A 17,997-nucleotide genomic window follows, 5' to 3' on the forward strand; every position below is an offset into this window, starting at 1 on the left:
TCTTAAATCTAGTCTTGAATTACTTTAGATTTAGGCACTCCTTCCACCTAACCCCTACTTTAGTTTCCAGAGATTTTTATTAGAACTATTTCTGGATCTGTATAGCTGCCTGGGTTACAATTATTGCTGTTAATCTGATCCTAATAGAGTTTACTGTACACCTATCACCCAGGAGAATCTTATGACTGGTTGCACATAAAAAAAGAACATATTATATTTTTCACATGTTGACAAGATTTTAATTTCCTTTTAGGTAATGTTAATGTCCATCAAATAAATACAGATTTCCTGAATGACTTTAAAGAACAGCCCCTTGGAAATGTTAAAAACTTTGTAAGAATGTCAAGAGTACTCTACTGAATCTTAGGATAGCATCTGTTTTCAAAAAGGATGACAGGAGAAAGTCACACAGTTAATGAGTACACTTGAAGTCATGAATTTATGTGGAAAGTGAATACACAACTAGAATTCAAAGGCTACTGATTTTATTCTGTTTATTCAAAGGAAATTATCTTATTCTGTCCCCTTCGGGGGGGGGGGGGGGGGAGGGGCGGAGGGCGACTGTGAAGTACAGCTATTTAGAAATCTTTTCTTAAAAAATAATGCTGAATAAGGTAACTATGCTTAAAAAGAATGAACAGAAAACTAAGCAGATTACTTTGTTTCTCTCTGTTTGTCCCTGCAACTCAGAAGAAAGAAGAAAAAAAAAAAAAAGAAAATAAAAGACAGTTTTATTAGACTGCAACTTCACTGACTTACCCTATTCGAACATTACAGACTATAGTACACAGTAGTATTGTGATAATTTGCTTCCTGCTCTCGTTTATACTGGAGATAATGGTAGGTCCTATTCCTTCTATAGCTGGTTGTCTACAGAGGTCTTGGTTTTCTTGGGAGAAGGGTTGGCAAATGTGTGTCTAATGCTGAAACTCCACTCTTCTTTCCCACTCTCATCACAGCTGTGGAACTATTATTGATTCATTCTCTCTTCCTCATTCCAGAATTTGTTATGCTGTAAACAAAACACAATATAGCCTATATGACTAAGAGTTCAGCGAGAAATCAGTTACTGTTTTTTTAATTATAAATGTGAAGAAAATATAGATTTTCATCTAAGACATGGGAATGACAAACTGGTTTCATTTCTGACTCTGGAATTATAGACACAGTAATTAGGACCACATACATATAGATATTTAGATACCTAATTCTGCAGAAAGGCACCAAGGCTCCAATCCCTAAAGATACTTAAATCCCACCTGAAGTTAGATGTAGGGTTTGGCGTTCGGAAGATCTCGCGATGTCACGGAAAGTTAGAGGGTTAGTCGCAGCCTTATGATGTGTCTGTAATCCCACCTACCCTTGTTACTATAAAAGGAATTGACTGCACAATAAAAGGCGGAAGTTGGTGCTCACACTGTGTGTGTTATCTGTCTCTTTCCCTGGTCTGGGGGTGATCAGTGATCTAATCGTGGCACCCTGATATGCGGCGAACGCTACAGTTAGATATAAGCATTTTAAATTTTTTGAAGAGCTGGGACACGTTTATATAGAAATGAATGGAAATTTCTTCCAATTCACTCCTCAAATATCTTGTATCCTAACTAGCAGCACCCTCGGCTTCCCAAAGATTCTTAAATTCTTAAATGTTTTGACTCAGCTCCTTTCTGAAAAATGAAGGCAATGGTTCTTTGATCCATCTCTGTTCTGTCAGCCTGTCAGTTAGAATGTAGCTTTACATTGCACAAGTCCATAGGCTTTTTTTTTTTCACTCTGAAATTTTTCTGCTTCATCCTAACCTAGTGGGGTTTATATTGGATTAATGATAATAATTCTGAATTTTGGCATATACAAAGTTAGACACTTGTACAGTAAAAAGAGGTATTATTAATGATATGAAAATATGAGAAATGCAAAGTGGTACTGAAGTTGCAAAATGGTACTTGTTCAGTACTGAAATGTGCATGTGGATGTGTGTGCCATATTTGTTTGTCAATATTACTGTGGCAAATACAAATTACTTGTTGCAAGGCTGCCCCGGTGCTCCCCAGTTGCCCTGCTCCTGGCTGGGGGCTGTGACAGGCCCTGGCACAGAGGGATCCACTGACCCTTGTGGCACCTTGACATTTTTTTTCTTTCTGATTTTCTTGCTACAATTCAGAAAGGTATGGCAGGCATGTAATAGACTGGCTTCTTTCCTGGAGCACTAGGAAACAGTTGTGTGGCTAAGCAGCTGCAGTATAAATTTCTCCACTGCTCACTTTTTTGGCTCTCACAAGCACTTCCATCCATGTTCTCCCTTATGCATAAAGTGGATTTACTAGGCAAGGGCACTACTCCTTGATTCCTGATGTGTACAGCAATCACATCTGTAATAAAATGTTAACTGAAAGTAGCTAGGTATTTTTTATCACTTATTTCTCTAAATCTCTGTTATAAGCTTTTGTACCCATGGTAATATGTAGTAAGATTTCCAGCTATCTGTGTTCTCTATTTTCTCTTCCTGCAGAAAAACACCATCCATATGCTCCACCATTTGCAGTGTTTCATTTGTTCACTTTGCAGTGTTTCTTAGTTCATGTCTTCCTATGTTCTTACACTATGCAGAGCAATTATTAATCTTATCAATCTACTGTAATTGTCATAATAGATACTAATTTCATACTTCCTTCATACTGCATTGCACTTGCTGGGCATGGGGCAGGAAACATTTTAAAAGATCCTTCAGTTACGGGGAAAAAAATATCATCAGTGGACAAAATGTAAGCCCCAGTCCCATAACAGTCACTCTGGAATACCAATAATAAAATTTCAAATTGACAATGAGCTTGCATTAATGTCTGCACACCTTATTCCCAAGAAGGTAGACTGGTTACAAGTCTGGTGAAACGTGCATGGTTCATTTTCATTAGCTTACTTAACAGGCACTAAATAGAAACCTAGGTAAAAGGACTACAGGCAACTGAGAAGAAAGTGAACAAATGTCCTTAAACCATATTCTTCTCAAATCTCTTTAGTACTGCACCACAAATCTGAATGCACTCAGTGCACCTGAGTTCACTAAATGGTGACAGAAAAAAGAACTCCATGTGCTGCCACAGTAGCACACTGCTTTGCTTCTTTGAATCATATTAATGAAAAATATATGCTCTCAGTTTCTTCCTAGTCAGTTGATTACAGGCTTCATGACCAGAGTGGTGGTAGTCTTTGCATGGAGTTGAGAATGGGTCAAAGTAATATTTTTAAATGTAAGAAAATCAATGCTGATTTAGTCAATTGTGCTAGAATTTCTGCAAAACTTCACCTGCAAAGCAGTGACCTAGTTTTAAATTAATTTGTGTGTAATCATAATGGTTTTGAACACAGAGAAATGTGCAGGCACAAAAAAAAAGACAAAGTTATTAGATGACAGCACAATATCTAGACCAATGAAAAGCTGAAGGTATTAAAAGGATTGCTCACATAGCCTCATTTCTACCATAGTAGTCACTCTTAAGAAAGAGAACTACTTGAGTGACAAAATGGAGGAACTGTATTGGACAAAAATTCATTGCTTTTTTGATGGGCTGTATGTTGATTATTACCAGATTAAAAAAATTGAAGTTGTTCTTAGGTCATATGGTTCAGAATAGCCTTTATACAGTGTGTCAAATCCAACATAAAAAGATACACTCTCTGACAAAAATATACCTGAGTGCCCTAAAGCTATTGCTTTAAACAGAAAAGCAGAGGCAATATTATTGTTGCTTAGTTGTGCCAATAATTTGCACTCCAGTTTACTAATATTGGTATGAAATGACATCTTGTTTTTCTGATAGTACTTTAATATAATTCAATACTTCAATGTAATTCAATTGAATGATGTAGAGAGTTATATTTTCTTTATGGATTTTACCACTAATCATGCCAACAGCGATTTATGAAACCCAAAATAAATTTAAAAAAAAAAAAAAAGGTGTGTGTATTTTAGGGGACTCTGAAAAATATTAAAATCTTCCTTCTTGAGAGTATGCTCAAAGGCAGACTCCCATCTATAAGCTGAGTTTTAGTTGGTATCAACATGCATTCATTGCTGAGACTTTCAATATGTATTTGGTGTTTATGGTGCTTATCATGTTATTCATACCAGTACTTCTAAAGCAGTATCACCACTACAGTATCAGTTGGCTGATGTGAAGACCTTGTGTGGCTCATGTCTGATACTGCAGGAGCATGGGCTTCATGGGAAATTTGGGAAATTTAGAACACTTACTTGGGAAGTGAACTTAAAGTCTAGCTTAAGCATGGTAGGTATAGTGCCTGCTGTTTTCACTATACTGTCTTCTTACACCTGAAGGTTGAAGATTCCTTTTAACTTTCTAGGTATGACTCCAATTATCTATGATAGTAGGTTCATACACATATCCGGAGATAGACATGGAGCCTTAACTTATTTTTCCTTCCTTCTTTATATTCTCCTTTAAGCTATCATCACTGTTACTCTAAAACATTTCAAGTGTTATGGTACCTACATTTTCACAGAATAGAGAGGCTCTGTTTTAGAAATAAATGCATTCAGGAAAATTATCCTCAAACCCTTCACAAGCTATCAGTAGTCAGTCAAGAGAAATATTATGTCAGGTGCTTTATTGCTACTTTCTTTTTTTATTTTCCTAGTGTCATACAAAAGGCATGGGTCAGTTTCAGGAAAAATGCGGCATCCTGTGTTCCACAAATTATATCATAAACCTTGTGTCAAATGGAACATGGGGTCTGAGTCTCATGACTATATTGATGACTATAAATTTGCTGGTGCCATGGAAGAGAAGGGAGAAGGAAACTACTTGGAGCAGACACCGCCAGAACTAGGCTCTGCTGCAGGAAAGGCTTGGGAGAACAGGCTTAAAACCAGGACCTGTCTGGGGGCCTGTGGTAGGGCCTGAGGATGAGTGAGAGGTGGAGAGAGAAGGAGACTGAAACTGCAACTGGCAGTCTCACCCCCCAAAAAGAAGTAGAGCTGGAAAGCAAAAGGAAATGGGAAGTTAGAATATATAGAGGATTGAAATTAGATGAGAGAAGACAGGAGGAAAGGAGAGCCAGTTTTGACAAGAAATGCATGTGGAAGGAGGACTGAGTTTGCCCTCCCAAAACACTGAAGAAGCATTGAAGGTTACATAGAGACTTGAGGTGGGAAGGCTAAAGCCCAGGGGCATGGAGACAGAAGCCAGGGAGGGGAGATTTAAGGGTAAACTCAATGTGACAAATGAGTTTCTTTCTTCTGAGAGGCAAATGGTGCTGGAACCAGGGGTGAGAGACACACTACAGAGACAGCAGGAGGGGCAGCTGCTGGGACCCAGCTTCCTTTCCCCTACCCGTCCTGCAGGCCAGGCAGCGGTCCCTGGGGAAGGCAGTCCTGCAGCTGGTCGGTGCAGCTGGCTCCAGGCAGCTGCGAGGGGACAGGCAGGGAGAAGCCTCCCCTGGGGCTCCCTGCACGATGGCTGCTGCCAGCACCGGCCTTGCTCTTGGGCCCAGCCATGCTGCAGCCCTTGAATGCAGCAAGTACAGTTCTTTGAGCCAAATAAAACCAGAAGAAATTGTTCAAATGGTGATCTTGACACAATAATGTCATTACTTGCTAGCCTTCCAGTACCATTTGATTCCTCTGGCTCATTTTCCTCCTTTCTCCTCTCCTTTCCCCCAAGAATTTGGTGATTAGGCTGTGTGCTAAGCATGAACCAACAATGTTATTTCTTTGTAATTCTTATTATTTACTTAAAAATAATCATACTGTTTTTATACTTGTGGGAGAAAGAATTGGGAAGTTGGGATGAAGAGAAGTGAATTTCGGGGCCTGGGGAAAACAGAATGGGTGAATACCAAAGTGGGAGACCTGGGGCCAAATGAAGAACTGGTGGCTAAGGAGATCACATTAGTACCCTTACGTGACTATTTGTGCAGTCAAGAGCTGATAGCAATGTAATAGAAATATTACAGTTTTTTTTTTTTTCCCTAAGATATCTCTGCCATCCCTCTGCAGACAACGATATTTTTAAGAGTCTTAATAAGTATAGACAGTTGCTATTTCTAGTTAACATGCATGGTTACTGTTTAAAAGGTGTGTTAGTCTCCTTTTTCTTCTTTGGCTGTCTTCTTGACTTTGTTTCTGTTACTGAAGTGGCTAGAAGTTGACAATATATGCTACTACTTGGTTTTGCTTAGGAAACTTTATGTCTTGATTTCCATTTAAAATTTTGAATCCCCAGTTAGAAAGTAGTTGCTGCCTCTTCACAATTGTTCCTGAGACATACAGCTATGAAAAAAAAAAAAAAACAAAACCCAAACATGCATTAATAACTAATGATTAGATTCCACAGAAATCAAGAGTTAATCACTAAAGAACTCAACTAAGAGCTCAAAATGACACTGTAGCTTGACCACAGAACAATTATAAAATTCATGGTCAAATGATTCAGATTCAGCAAGGATACAAGAATATTTAAAAATTAAAACATTAATTTCCCATAGTTTCATATAAGCTAGAAAACATTTTACATACCTACAAATTGTAAAGAGTAATTAGCAAAGTTTGCCATGAATCATGTTATCAGGTATGTTAATATTTTGATTAACTCAGGACATGACTTGTAGCTAGATTCAGTAGATCATCTATAGGAAAATGAAAAATCAGTGAGTTATAATTAGCTGATATTCAAGAGAGTTAGGGATTCTGCAAAAGTTCTAAGACTATTAGAATAGAGACTTTTCAGGGTCCTCAACCTCTCTGCAGTTCAGCTATTTAGCTACTCCCCAAATTAGGGAGAAACCTAGACTAACACATGAGGAAACATATATGGAACGTGCATTTTACAGAAAAATTATAATGAGTCATGAAGTAAGGACCTAATAGTCATAACATCAAGGCATAACATATTCTCCAGACTTTCCTTGTTGCTAGCTTAGCCAGTAAGTACAGCTGCAATAGCTGTAATTTAAATAAAAGTAACTGAAAATTAGAAAATTCAGTGTATTTTTTTTTCCTCTGGTATATAAATGTATGGACCTGATCTACCTAACATAACCAAATTACAATTAGAATTATTTGTCCCTTGATTATCACAGAATGCAATCCTGGCTATATCAAAGTCAGTAGGACTTGCAATTATCTTACAAACCTGTGAAATATTACAGAGCTTGTCTATGATAGTTCAGCTACAATGTTGATACCACAACTTTTCATTGCATGTATCCTCTGAATGTTTGGAAAACAGTAAACTAATATGTGAATAATGTGAAATGATCTTAAGTTAGACGTCATGACTTTATAGGGCTGGACTCCTGATTTTAAATTCTAGGAGCTGTTAGCATTACACAGTGAATTTCCTACTACAGAAAAGGTCAAAAAGCCTGTTTTCAAATTGGTGTCAAAAATTTTTGTAGAACACTTCACATTTTCTACACTCATGACCTAGGTGTTTTTCAGAAGTCTCTGCTTTAATTTAAGGGTTTTTCTTTTTCTAATCTAAAGTTCAGTAAGTCTGGCTTTCTCAGGCAATTTTCAGGTGTTTCCATCTTTTCTGTTACCAAGAGATTGAAACTTGCAGAAGGTAAATTAAGAGTCCTTTCTCAGCACTGTCCTCAACAGGCAGCCCCGCTTGAGTTTCTCAAAATTCCCTGTGTCCTTTTTTCAGCTTTTTATTCTCCCCCTCTTTAGGAGGGACAAACACCCTAGAAACTTTTAACAGTCAAGTATTATTATTATTTAACAGTCAAGACAATTATTTAACAGTCAAGACAATTATTTCAGTATAAAATATCTAAAAGTAGGGCAACTAAGGCAAGGAAAATTGAGAAGAACCACAAATAAACAGTAATCTCTATGGGATATACACTTTATATACAAACACCACTTAAAATAATTTTATGTGTGTTTGAAGATTAGAAAAAAAAATCATGAAAAGAATTATTATTCACAACATGACTGAAGTGATTTGCCCTATTGTATTAAATGTTACTTCATGGTAAAACAATACATCAGCAAACAGCCAATTTAATTGAACTCAGATGTACTAAGGGATGGCACGATGTAGTTTTTTGTCAATAACCAATGAATTATTCACTTTCTTGAAATGTTTTGGTCCTGGTAATTCTGTTTGTATCTTCCACACTGAATTTATAGCTAAAATACTGAAGCTGGTCTTTCTTCAGAAGCGTGACAAGTGTAACTATATTTTTTTAATTTAAATTTATTTACTATTTGTATTAAGCTCCTAATTATTGGACAAGCTGCATGAATTTTCCTGGTAGCAAAACTGTCTTGAAAACTAACTGAAAAAAGTCTGTAATATAATTTTATTTCCATTGCTTAAAATTTTGAACCAGAACAGCTATCAAATATTCTGAGCCACAGTCAAGTTGCTTTTGGCATTTCAGGATGTCTAGAGGCAAATTCCTGCATGGCCTCACTCGACTTTTACTCAGCTCAAACCTCAAGAAAATTCCTATCACAGCTGAAAAAAAAATGCATTTTTAATTTAATATTCTCCAGCATTTGAATGACATAAATGTCAGACTATGGTGTTTCTAATGTGATATATTTATTAACATCCTGGGTGTGCATGCATGACTCTTTGGAAAGGTTTCAATGAACTATTCAGGTTATTTTGCATGCCCATAAATTTGCATCAAACTACATAGTATTATATGTGATTTAAGTTGCAATATCCAACAGTTGAATAAGCATGTAAAATTTCTTGAAAGTGTATGTATGCATGTGTGTTTACATATGGACACATACATCTATGTGTCTTTCTATCTATATGTATAACACAGGTACTATCTCTTCTTTTTAACCACTTCCTTCCTGTCTAAGTGATAGCTTCAAGAGAAAAAAGAAAACAAAACAAAAAAACCCACAAGCTAGACATCTAATAGGTTTAACAGATTGTAAGATATCAGACATAAAAATACCACTAGTCTAGCATTGAAGATTATAGACATACAGAAGCTTTATCCAGTCATGGATATAGATGGCAAGAGCACAAAGAGTTTAAATAGTAAACCACACCTTATTTAACCTATATAAATATTCTGAGAGAACTGAAAATATGGCTATCTTAGTAAATTAGAATAATCTCGAGGGCCCACTACTTTGGGTGGTGACCTGGGAAAGAATAGGTTTAATTCCCAGGCTGAATTTCAGCATAACCTTGAATAATTTGTTTTTGTCTCTTTGATCCCTATGAGCAGGATTGTTTTGCATTTACTGAGCCCAGAAATATCAGCTGTCTCTATAATGTCAGGAGGCCTTCTTATTGTCTTGTTCTTGGTTGAGTATGCTGCACAACTACTCTAATCAGAGATTTCTGATGTAAGTATGTGAGAAAGGAGAGAAAAAAAAACAACAAAAGAAGTAAAACAAAAGCGTATCATGTTGCAGAAGGTAAAATCATAGAATAATTTAGGTTAGAAAGGGTCTCTAAAGATCATCTGTTTCATACACCACCCCCCCTACCACCCCAAACAGAGCCATTTTAATAAAAATTCACACTTCCATGGCACATCAGGTTACTTAGGGCCCTGTACAGCTGAGTTTTGAGTAAATCCAAGGATGGAGTTCCCACTGTCTCTCTGGGCACCTATTCAAGTGGTTAATGAGCCTCATTGTGAAGAATATTTTCTTCTATTGAATCAGAATTTCCCTTGCTGCAACATGGGTCCAATGTCACTTGTCCGATCACTGTGGACCTCCAAAAGAGTCTGGCTCCATCTTACTACAGCCCCTTACCAGGTAATTGAGGACAGTTATCTGGTCCCCCTTTAGCCTTCTGCAGGCTGAACAAGCCCACCTCTGTCAGGCTTTCCTTCTATGTCATGTGATCCAGCCCTATAAATATTTTAGTCACTTTCTACTAGACAGTACTCTAGAAGTAGTCCTGTAAGTATCATGTAGAGGAGAATAATCACTTCTGTCATTCTGCCAGTTCTTCTTTTGCTGATGTATCCCAGTATCCTGTTTGCCTTCATCACTGCAAGAGTGTACTGCTAACTCAGGTTTAATTCATTGTCTCAAGATCTTCAGGCTTTTTCTGCAAAGCAGCTACCCAGCCAGCAAGTCTCCATCCTGAATTGTCGTTGCATGAGGTTATTCTTCCAGGTGATGGACTTTGTGTGTGCCTTTGTTGCACTTCATAAGGCTCCTGAGGAGCCCAACTCCAAGCTGTCAGTTTATCTGAATGGTAGATCTATCCTCCAGTGTATTCCACTTCCTCAAGTTTAGTGTCAGTTTTTGAGGATTCATTCCATCTCGTTGTGTCAGTACACATCCCCCCTGCCCCCTCCCCCCCCCGTCCCATCCCCCCATCCCATCCTGCCAGCAGGAAATGAAACTTCTCCAGGCAGGGAGAAGGGGAAAGAAAAAAAATCCTAAAACCCTAAACCCTAGAGGCCGCAGGTTGAAATTTGAACTGGCCAATCGAAATGTGCCAGGTACACTGAGGTGACCTTCTTGGCCAATAGGGATTAAATGACCACAGGTCAGATTCGACGGGGTATAAACAGGGTCCCGCTGGAGGACATGTTGGAATCAGTCCTCCTCGGAGCAGCAGTCGGGGACTCCCCCTTGGGTCAGTGCACTGCCCAAGGTAACTCCTTGAGGGAGAGAGCCCTCAGCTTTTAGGTGAGTGATACGTGCGTTTTGGAGCCATCACGCTAAATCTTGGGGATTCTTGAGTCAGCTGTGTAGTATTAATTCTCTTTACATCATTGAGCCTGTGGTTTATAAAATATTACTGGAGTTCTAATTTTTTACTGAAGAATAAACCTGAGTTTTAACACCTGTTGGCTTTGGTTATGCGTGCATCTGTAACACTCGTTTCCAGGTCATTAATGGAGATACTAAATAGTATTGGCACCAATATGAACCCTTAATGGGTGCTACAAGTAGTGAGCTGCCAACTGGACTTTGAACAATTGACCACTAGTCCTACAGCCCAGTGGTCCGGTCTATTTTCTGTCTAGAATTTTTAAAGCCTTGTTTATTTCAAGGTAAATTACATCTATTGCTAACCTCTCATGCACAGAACTAGTTATTTCACCACAGAAGATAGTCATGCTGGTTAGGCCCAATATGTCCTTGGTGATTATGTGTTGACTATTTCCAAACACCTTCTTGTCTGCCATTTGTCTAGTTGTTGTTTCCAGGAACATTTGGTCCATAACCTTCCTGCAAATTCAGGTTAGTCTAGCTGTGGTATGCCAGACCCTCATGCTTGCCTTTTGAAGATGGGCACATGTCCTAGTTTCAGCTGGGATAGAGTTAACTGTCTTCCTATTGGCTGGTACAGTGCTATGTTTTGAGTTCAGTATGTGAAGAATGTTGATAACACTGATATTTTCAGTTGTTGCTCAGTAGTGTTTAGACTAATGTCAAGGATTTTTCAGCTTCTCATGCCCAGCCAGCGAGAAAGCTGGAGGGGCACAAGAAGTTGGCACGGGACACAGCCGGGGCACCTGACCCAAACTGGCCAACAGGATACTCCATACCATGTGACGTCCCATCTAGTATAGGAACTGGGAAGTGGGGGTGGGGAATTGCACCTCGGGGACTAGCGGGGTATCGGTCGGCGGGTGGTGAGCAATTGCACTGTGCATCATTTGTACATTTCAATCCTTTCATTATTGCTGTTGTCATTTTATTAGTGTTATCATTATCATTATTAGTTTCTTCTTTTCTGTTCTATTAAACCATTCTTATCTCAACCCACGGGTTTTGCTTCTTTCTCCTGATTTTTTCCTCCATCCCACTGGGTGGGGGGGAGTGAGTGAGCGCCTGCGTGGTGCTTAGTTGCTGGCTGGGGTTAAACAACGACGGCACATTTATGTTTTCTAGTCACCGGGAATTTCCCCAGTCACCAGGATTTATCAGAGATGATAGAAATTTGCATTGCAATGAAATCAGCCAGCTGTCTCCACATCCTTGTACGTATCCAAGCCAGTCCTGTGAACCCGTATCTCTGAATTGCTTAAGTGGTTCTTACCTTGACCATCCTCTATCATGGGTAGTACTTCACTCACCCAGATTCTAACACTAACCACAGACCGTAACACCTTGAGAGCACACCCGGCCACTAAAGAGCACGGCAAAGGAAGTGCTGAGTACTTTCAGACTTTTCCATGCCCTTTGTCACTGGGTTGCTGTCCTGTTCAGCAATAGACCTTTCCTTGACCTTCCTTTTGTTCCTTCCACTTGTAGAAAGAAGACATTCTTGTTGATTTTTCCCATCTGTAACCAGTAAATAGAATTTTAGTCATAGGTTTTGTGTTGACATGATAGTACAGGGTCTCAGAACTTGTGTGGGCCTGTCTTAGACTCTGCTGATTTTAGGCTGTTTTATCTATGCTAACAACTCCCCATATGTCAGCTCTTGCCTAGCTTATTTTAGCTTAGCTCTGTGAATACTGTAAGGGTCTGACAAACCCATGTAGTAGTCACTAAGTAATAAAAAAAGCCCCTTTTTATAAATTAAGCTAGAGGAGTCTATTCTGTAAGTTTAACACACAAGAGCTGAAGACAGTCATACTTTAGTTGAGGAACAATGAAGAAAGAACATTATAACCTAGTAAATGTCAGTTTTGCCATTACTAGCAGAAGGACAAAGGTTTGGGACTGTCCATTTCAGATTGCAGGGGGTGGCTGGGCTGTTCCTTGGCCTGAGCAGGCCTGAGCTGGGTTTACCAGGTGCCCCACAGCCAAGTGCTTATTGCCCAGCCTGTCTGAATTTCATCTCTGTGAGTGTCAGCGGGGAAAGGCATTGACAGCCCCAGGCAGTCCATGTGGTACAAACATCTCCTGGGTGATACTGGGGAGCTGTGGGCAGCTTCCACCCCTTCCCTGGGAGCAGGGGAAAGGGGGCAGGATGGGGTAAGGAAACATAAAAGTAGCCTCAGGCAGACCTCAAGACTGATGAGCAAGGGACACCTGCCATGGGCATGATACTCTGGTAAATACCTCAAGCTGCCGACAATTTTCTCACTCAACCTTCCTGAAGAAGGCTTAAACTGTCGATGTTGGGAATCAGAGAGATACTGGAAGGGTGAGCTTAACACCAGAGAAAAGGAATAGACAGTAAGAAATCTCTATAGAAGTATTAAGGCTTCTCAATAATTAGATCATTTGGATTATAACACTTTGTATCATTGTAAATAAACTAACAGTAAATATTTGCTTTATTCTTTAAACTCTTAAATTTGACTACCAGTAAATTCTTAGCTCCACACATAAAGTGCTCTCCTTTTACCCATAACAAGAATTGGAAGGTAATACCTCTGCCACCAGTTTCAACTTCTAATGCAGTCTCTCCACACACACACAATGTTTCTATAATACTCCTCAACTCTAGCAGGTCTACACTTCCTCTTTTGGTACACTTCTTTCTTGTGCTTCAGTTCGATTAGGAGTTTTGTCTTCAGTGACACTGTCTACCTGCTACTGTTGTATTCTCCTGCACTTTGGAATAGATTATTATTATTATTTGCAAAGGCTGTCCTTCATGACCAGAAGGCTTTCCCTATCCCTTTGCCCTGTTTCTACCTACCAGTTCCCTGAACAAGCTGAAGCCCACCCTGCTGAAATCCAGGACCATTATTTTGTTGACTCAGACAAGAGACTGCCATAGGACTGCCGCAATTTGAAAATTAGGAAAATCATACTTCTTATCTTCAGTGAAGGGTTATGAGTGTTAATGGATGATCCACTCACTGAGCTACATATATATGCCCCAATATCATCTAATATGTGAATAAAGCCTGTTACATATTTCTAATGCTTCTTCTCCTGTATAAGATATAAACTTGTCATTGTGAATTGAGTTTTGAAGAATGGAAATTTAGCAGATACTAAAGGTATCACCAGGCACTATGGAAATGGGAAGCAGCATGTTATGTCACAAGTTTCATCAGAGCAAACATACTGCTGTAACCATGTGAATACTGTAAATATAGATGATTAAATATTTTATTATTATATTACTATTACAGGGATTTTAAAGGTCACCTTGGTAAAGGCTTCTTGTCTCCTAGCAGCTGGTTCTTCTTTTCTTCTTACTTGGGGAAAACTGGTAATACTGAGAAGTCTCTTTTACCTGGAATGTGATCTGCAAGTGAATGCAAGTGTATTTTCTCCATCAAATTTGTGGGAATGTGAATAGCATTAGTGCAGTCTAGAAATAATGGCAATGATAAAGTTATGTAGCAATATGTGTTAAATACATCATAGATTAAGATTTTTATTGTAAGAACTACTTCAAATATTTTAAACCTTTTTGCCATTCGATGTATGTCATAGAATCATAGAATGGTTTGGGTTAAAAGGGACCTTAAAGGTCATCTAGTTCCAAGCCCCCTGCCATGGGCACAGACACCTTCCACTTGACCAGGTTGCTCAAAGCCCCATCCAACCTGGCCTTGAACACTTCCAGGGATGGGGCGTCCACAACTTCTTTGGGAAACACGTTCCTGTGCCTCACCACCCTCACAGTAAAGAATTTTTTCCTAATATCTAATCTAAATCTACCCTCTTTCAGTTTAAAGCAATTGCCCCTTTTCCTATCACTACATGTCCTTGTAAAAAGTCCTTCTCCAGCTTTCTTGTAGACACCCTTTGGGTACTTTGGGTACTAGAAGGCTGCTATAATGTCTCCCTGGAGGCTTGTCTTCTCTAGGCTAAAAAACCTCAACTCTCTCAGCCTGTCTTTATAGGGCAGGTGCTCCAGCCCTCTGATCATCTTTGTGGCCCTCCTCTGGACCGGCTCGAGCAGGTCCATGTCCTTCTCATGTTGGGGGCCCCAGAGCTGGATGCAGTACTCCAGGTGGGGTCTCACGAGAGCAGAGTAGAGGGGGAGAATCACATCCCTCGACCTGCTAGCCACATGTCTTTTGATGCAGCCCAGAATGAAATTGGCTTTCTGGGCTGCTAGCGCACATTGTTGGCTCATATTCAGTTTTTCATCCAGTAATACCCTGAAGTCCTTATCTGCAGGGCTGCTCTCAATCCACTCATCACCCAGACTGTGTTTGTGCTTGGGATTGCCCCGACCCATGGGCAGGAGCTTGCACTTGGCCTTGTTGAACTTCAGGAGGTTCACACGGGCCCACCTCTTGCGTCTGCCAAGGTCCCTCTGGATGGCATCCCTTCCCTCCAACGCATCAACCATACCACACATCTTGGTGTCGTCAATGTCATGGCATTGCAAGTTTTCTTGAAGCTTAGCTTTCCTTTATCAGATGGATACATCTTTCTGCCAAACTTCTATTTTTAGAGTAGTGACTATGGTTGTTCCTAGTGACAGACATACAATTATATACAAAGTTTATCCATAAGGTTCTAAACATACTCTGTTATCCATGTAGAAGTGCATGCCCTCTTGCTACAATACTGCAGAAAGATTACAGAGATGTGAGGAAAAATAATCACATTTACCTTCTAGAGAGTCTAAAAGATTCTTTTAGTCCAAAGGGAGGGGCAGATCAAAGAGAAAGTAAAAGAACAATAGGCATGGTGTTAGTATTGTGTATATTGTAGAGGTCCAGTAAGAATGAAATTATGGTAGGTTGTGTCTAGATCTTCATTCTGATCTCCTGTCTAGCCCATGCATGGACTTTTACTTTGTGTGAACATATCAATGCAGGAGAGTATGATGTCATGATCTGAACTCACCCCAATGTACTGTTGAAATACGCTTCAGGCACATAGCCAGAATCAGAAACTCTTCATTTAGTGAAGTTGATTTCGTCATAATGTGATGAAACTTCTTATGCTAAGACAGCTTCTTCCAGGCATGTGATATCTCTGCAACGTTTGATTGAATGTTGTGACAACCACAGCTTTGAGGTGAATCTGCCAAAACCATCTTCTTATACTAAGTCAACTTAAGAAAACTAAAGAGCTTTTAACCTCAAAGGAAACAAGTTTTCTTAGAATATAGGCTGTAATATTAAGCTATTTAGAGAGATAAAACTCAAAGAGAAAGTTCAAAATTGGGTCAGTTCATTCTGACTAGATTGGAAAAGAAATTAAAAAGATGTTTATACAAGATTCTCGTCCTATGCATTGTGTCCTTGTGGAAAAGTCCTGGTTTCAGTCAACTCAGTGCCTCTGAGAGCTGTTGCAAACCCTTTTCCATTCCCTCTGGTTCATGAGAAGCTTTTCCTTCTGTATCCCCAGAGGTTTGGTTGTGGATCTCCTTCCTGTTTGTTTCAAAATTTTCTCCATCCTCAGATGAGCTATAGGCTCCCAGCTCCCTCCTGCAAATCTCCTTTACCTGTTAGATCCTTCGTTCTCTCCAAAATATTATTTTCTTTGAGCAGGATCAAATGATTCTGAAAAGCAGGAGAAATCTCCCTCTCTCTCCAGCAAGTTTCACCTAATGCCATCAGTTTGTTGGTTGAAAAACTAAATAGAAAAGACAAATAGAATCAATATTGATTGCCATGATGGTCATCTCTGAGTGAGGAAGGGAGAGGAGTAGAACAAATTGCTACAAGAAGCAATGTTAGCATCTTTGAGAGTAACTACCTAGTATTCACCAGTATACTCTGTGACTGCACACCTGGCAGGTAATGCAACTGTAGCAAAACGTTTGGCAGAGTAGAGGCTTGTGTAGTAGCAGATTTTAGTGTAGATGTAGATAATAATAATTTGTTGAATTGTTTTTTCACATTTCTGCTGATTTAGTGGGAAATCAATGGAGACACACTGATGGTGAAAGGCAGGAAAATAGGCTTATACTTCTGTATCTGAGCTGCTTCATTTTTAAATACTTGCAGGTGGAAAGAGCAGATTGGAGACTGCTAAATACATACAGTTTTTTTCATGTAATCCATCACTGTTCCTCTTTTTCATTTCCTACAGTCGTTTGCTTCTGAAAAGGCTGTGCTAGATGTTCAGTAACATCTAAGGCAGATTTGGCATCTCCTTTTTTCCTTTTTTCTTTTGTTATTCAAAAGTTGTACATGGGAAATAAAGAAAAATCAGGACACTATTTTTAGACGTTGTGGTGGGTTGACACTGGCTGAGTGCCAGGTGGCCACCAAAGCCTCTATCACTCCTCTCCTCAGCTGGATGGGGGAAGAAAATATAACAAAAGGCTCCTGAGTCAAGTTAAGGACAGGGAAAGACCACTTACCATCACAGGCAAAAAACCAGACTCGACTTGGGGAAAATTAATTTATTACCAATTGACCAGAGTAGGGTAACGAGAAATAAAACCAAATCTTAAAAACACCTTGCCCCCACCCCTCCCTTCTTCCCAGGCTCAGCTTCACTCTTAATTTTCTCTACCTCCTCCCCACCAGCAGCACAGGGGGATGGAGAATGGGGGTTGCAGTCAGTTCATCACATGTTGTTTCTGCTGCTCCTTCCTCCTCATGGGAAGGACTCCTCACACTCTTCCCCTGCTCCAGCATGGGGTCCCTCCCACGGGAGACAGTCCTCCATGAATTTCTTCAATGTGAGTCCTTCCCATGATCTGCAGTTCTTCACGAACTGCTCCAGCGTCGGTCCCTTCCACGGGCTGCAGTCCTTCAGGCACAGACTGCTCCAGTGTGGGTCCCCTGTGGGGTCACAAGTCCTGCCAGAAAACCTGCTCCAGCGTGGGATCCTCTCTCCACGGGGTCACAGGTCCTGCCAGGAGCCTGCTCCAGTGTGGGCTTCCCACGGGGTCACAGTGTCCTTCATGTGCATCCCCCTGCTCCAGCATGGGGTCCTCCATGGGCTACAGGTGGATATCTGCTCCACCATGGACCTCCCTGGGCTGCAGGGGGACAGCCTGCCTCACCATGGTCTTCCCACGGGCTGCAAGGGAATCTGCTCCAGTGCCTGGAGCACCTCCTCCCCTTCCTTCTTCACCGACCTGGGTGTCTGCAGGGTTGTTTCTCTCACATGTTCTCACTCCTTTCTCTGGCTGCAGTTTCTGTTGCACAGGGGTTTTTTTACACCTTCTTAAATCTGTTATCTCAGAGGCA

General features: G+C 40.1%; 1 long non-coding RNA gene across 1 annotated transcript in view; it reads right to left on the bottom strand.

The window, feature by feature from the left end:
- LOC138685592 (uncharacterized) overlaps nucleotides 1-17,997 on the bottom strand; it is a 386,320-nt gene that overhangs the window by 149,067 nt on the left and 219,256 nt on the right. The gene's annotated exons all lie outside the window — the stretch shown is intronic.

The sequence above is a fragment of the Haliaeetus albicilla genome, chromosome 6 (assembly GCF_947461875.1).
Source record: "Haliaeetus albicilla chromosome 6, bHalAlb1.1, whole genome shotgun sequence".
NCBI lineage: Eukaryota > Metazoa > Chordata > Aves > Accipitriformes > Accipitridae > Haliaeetus > Haliaeetus albicilla.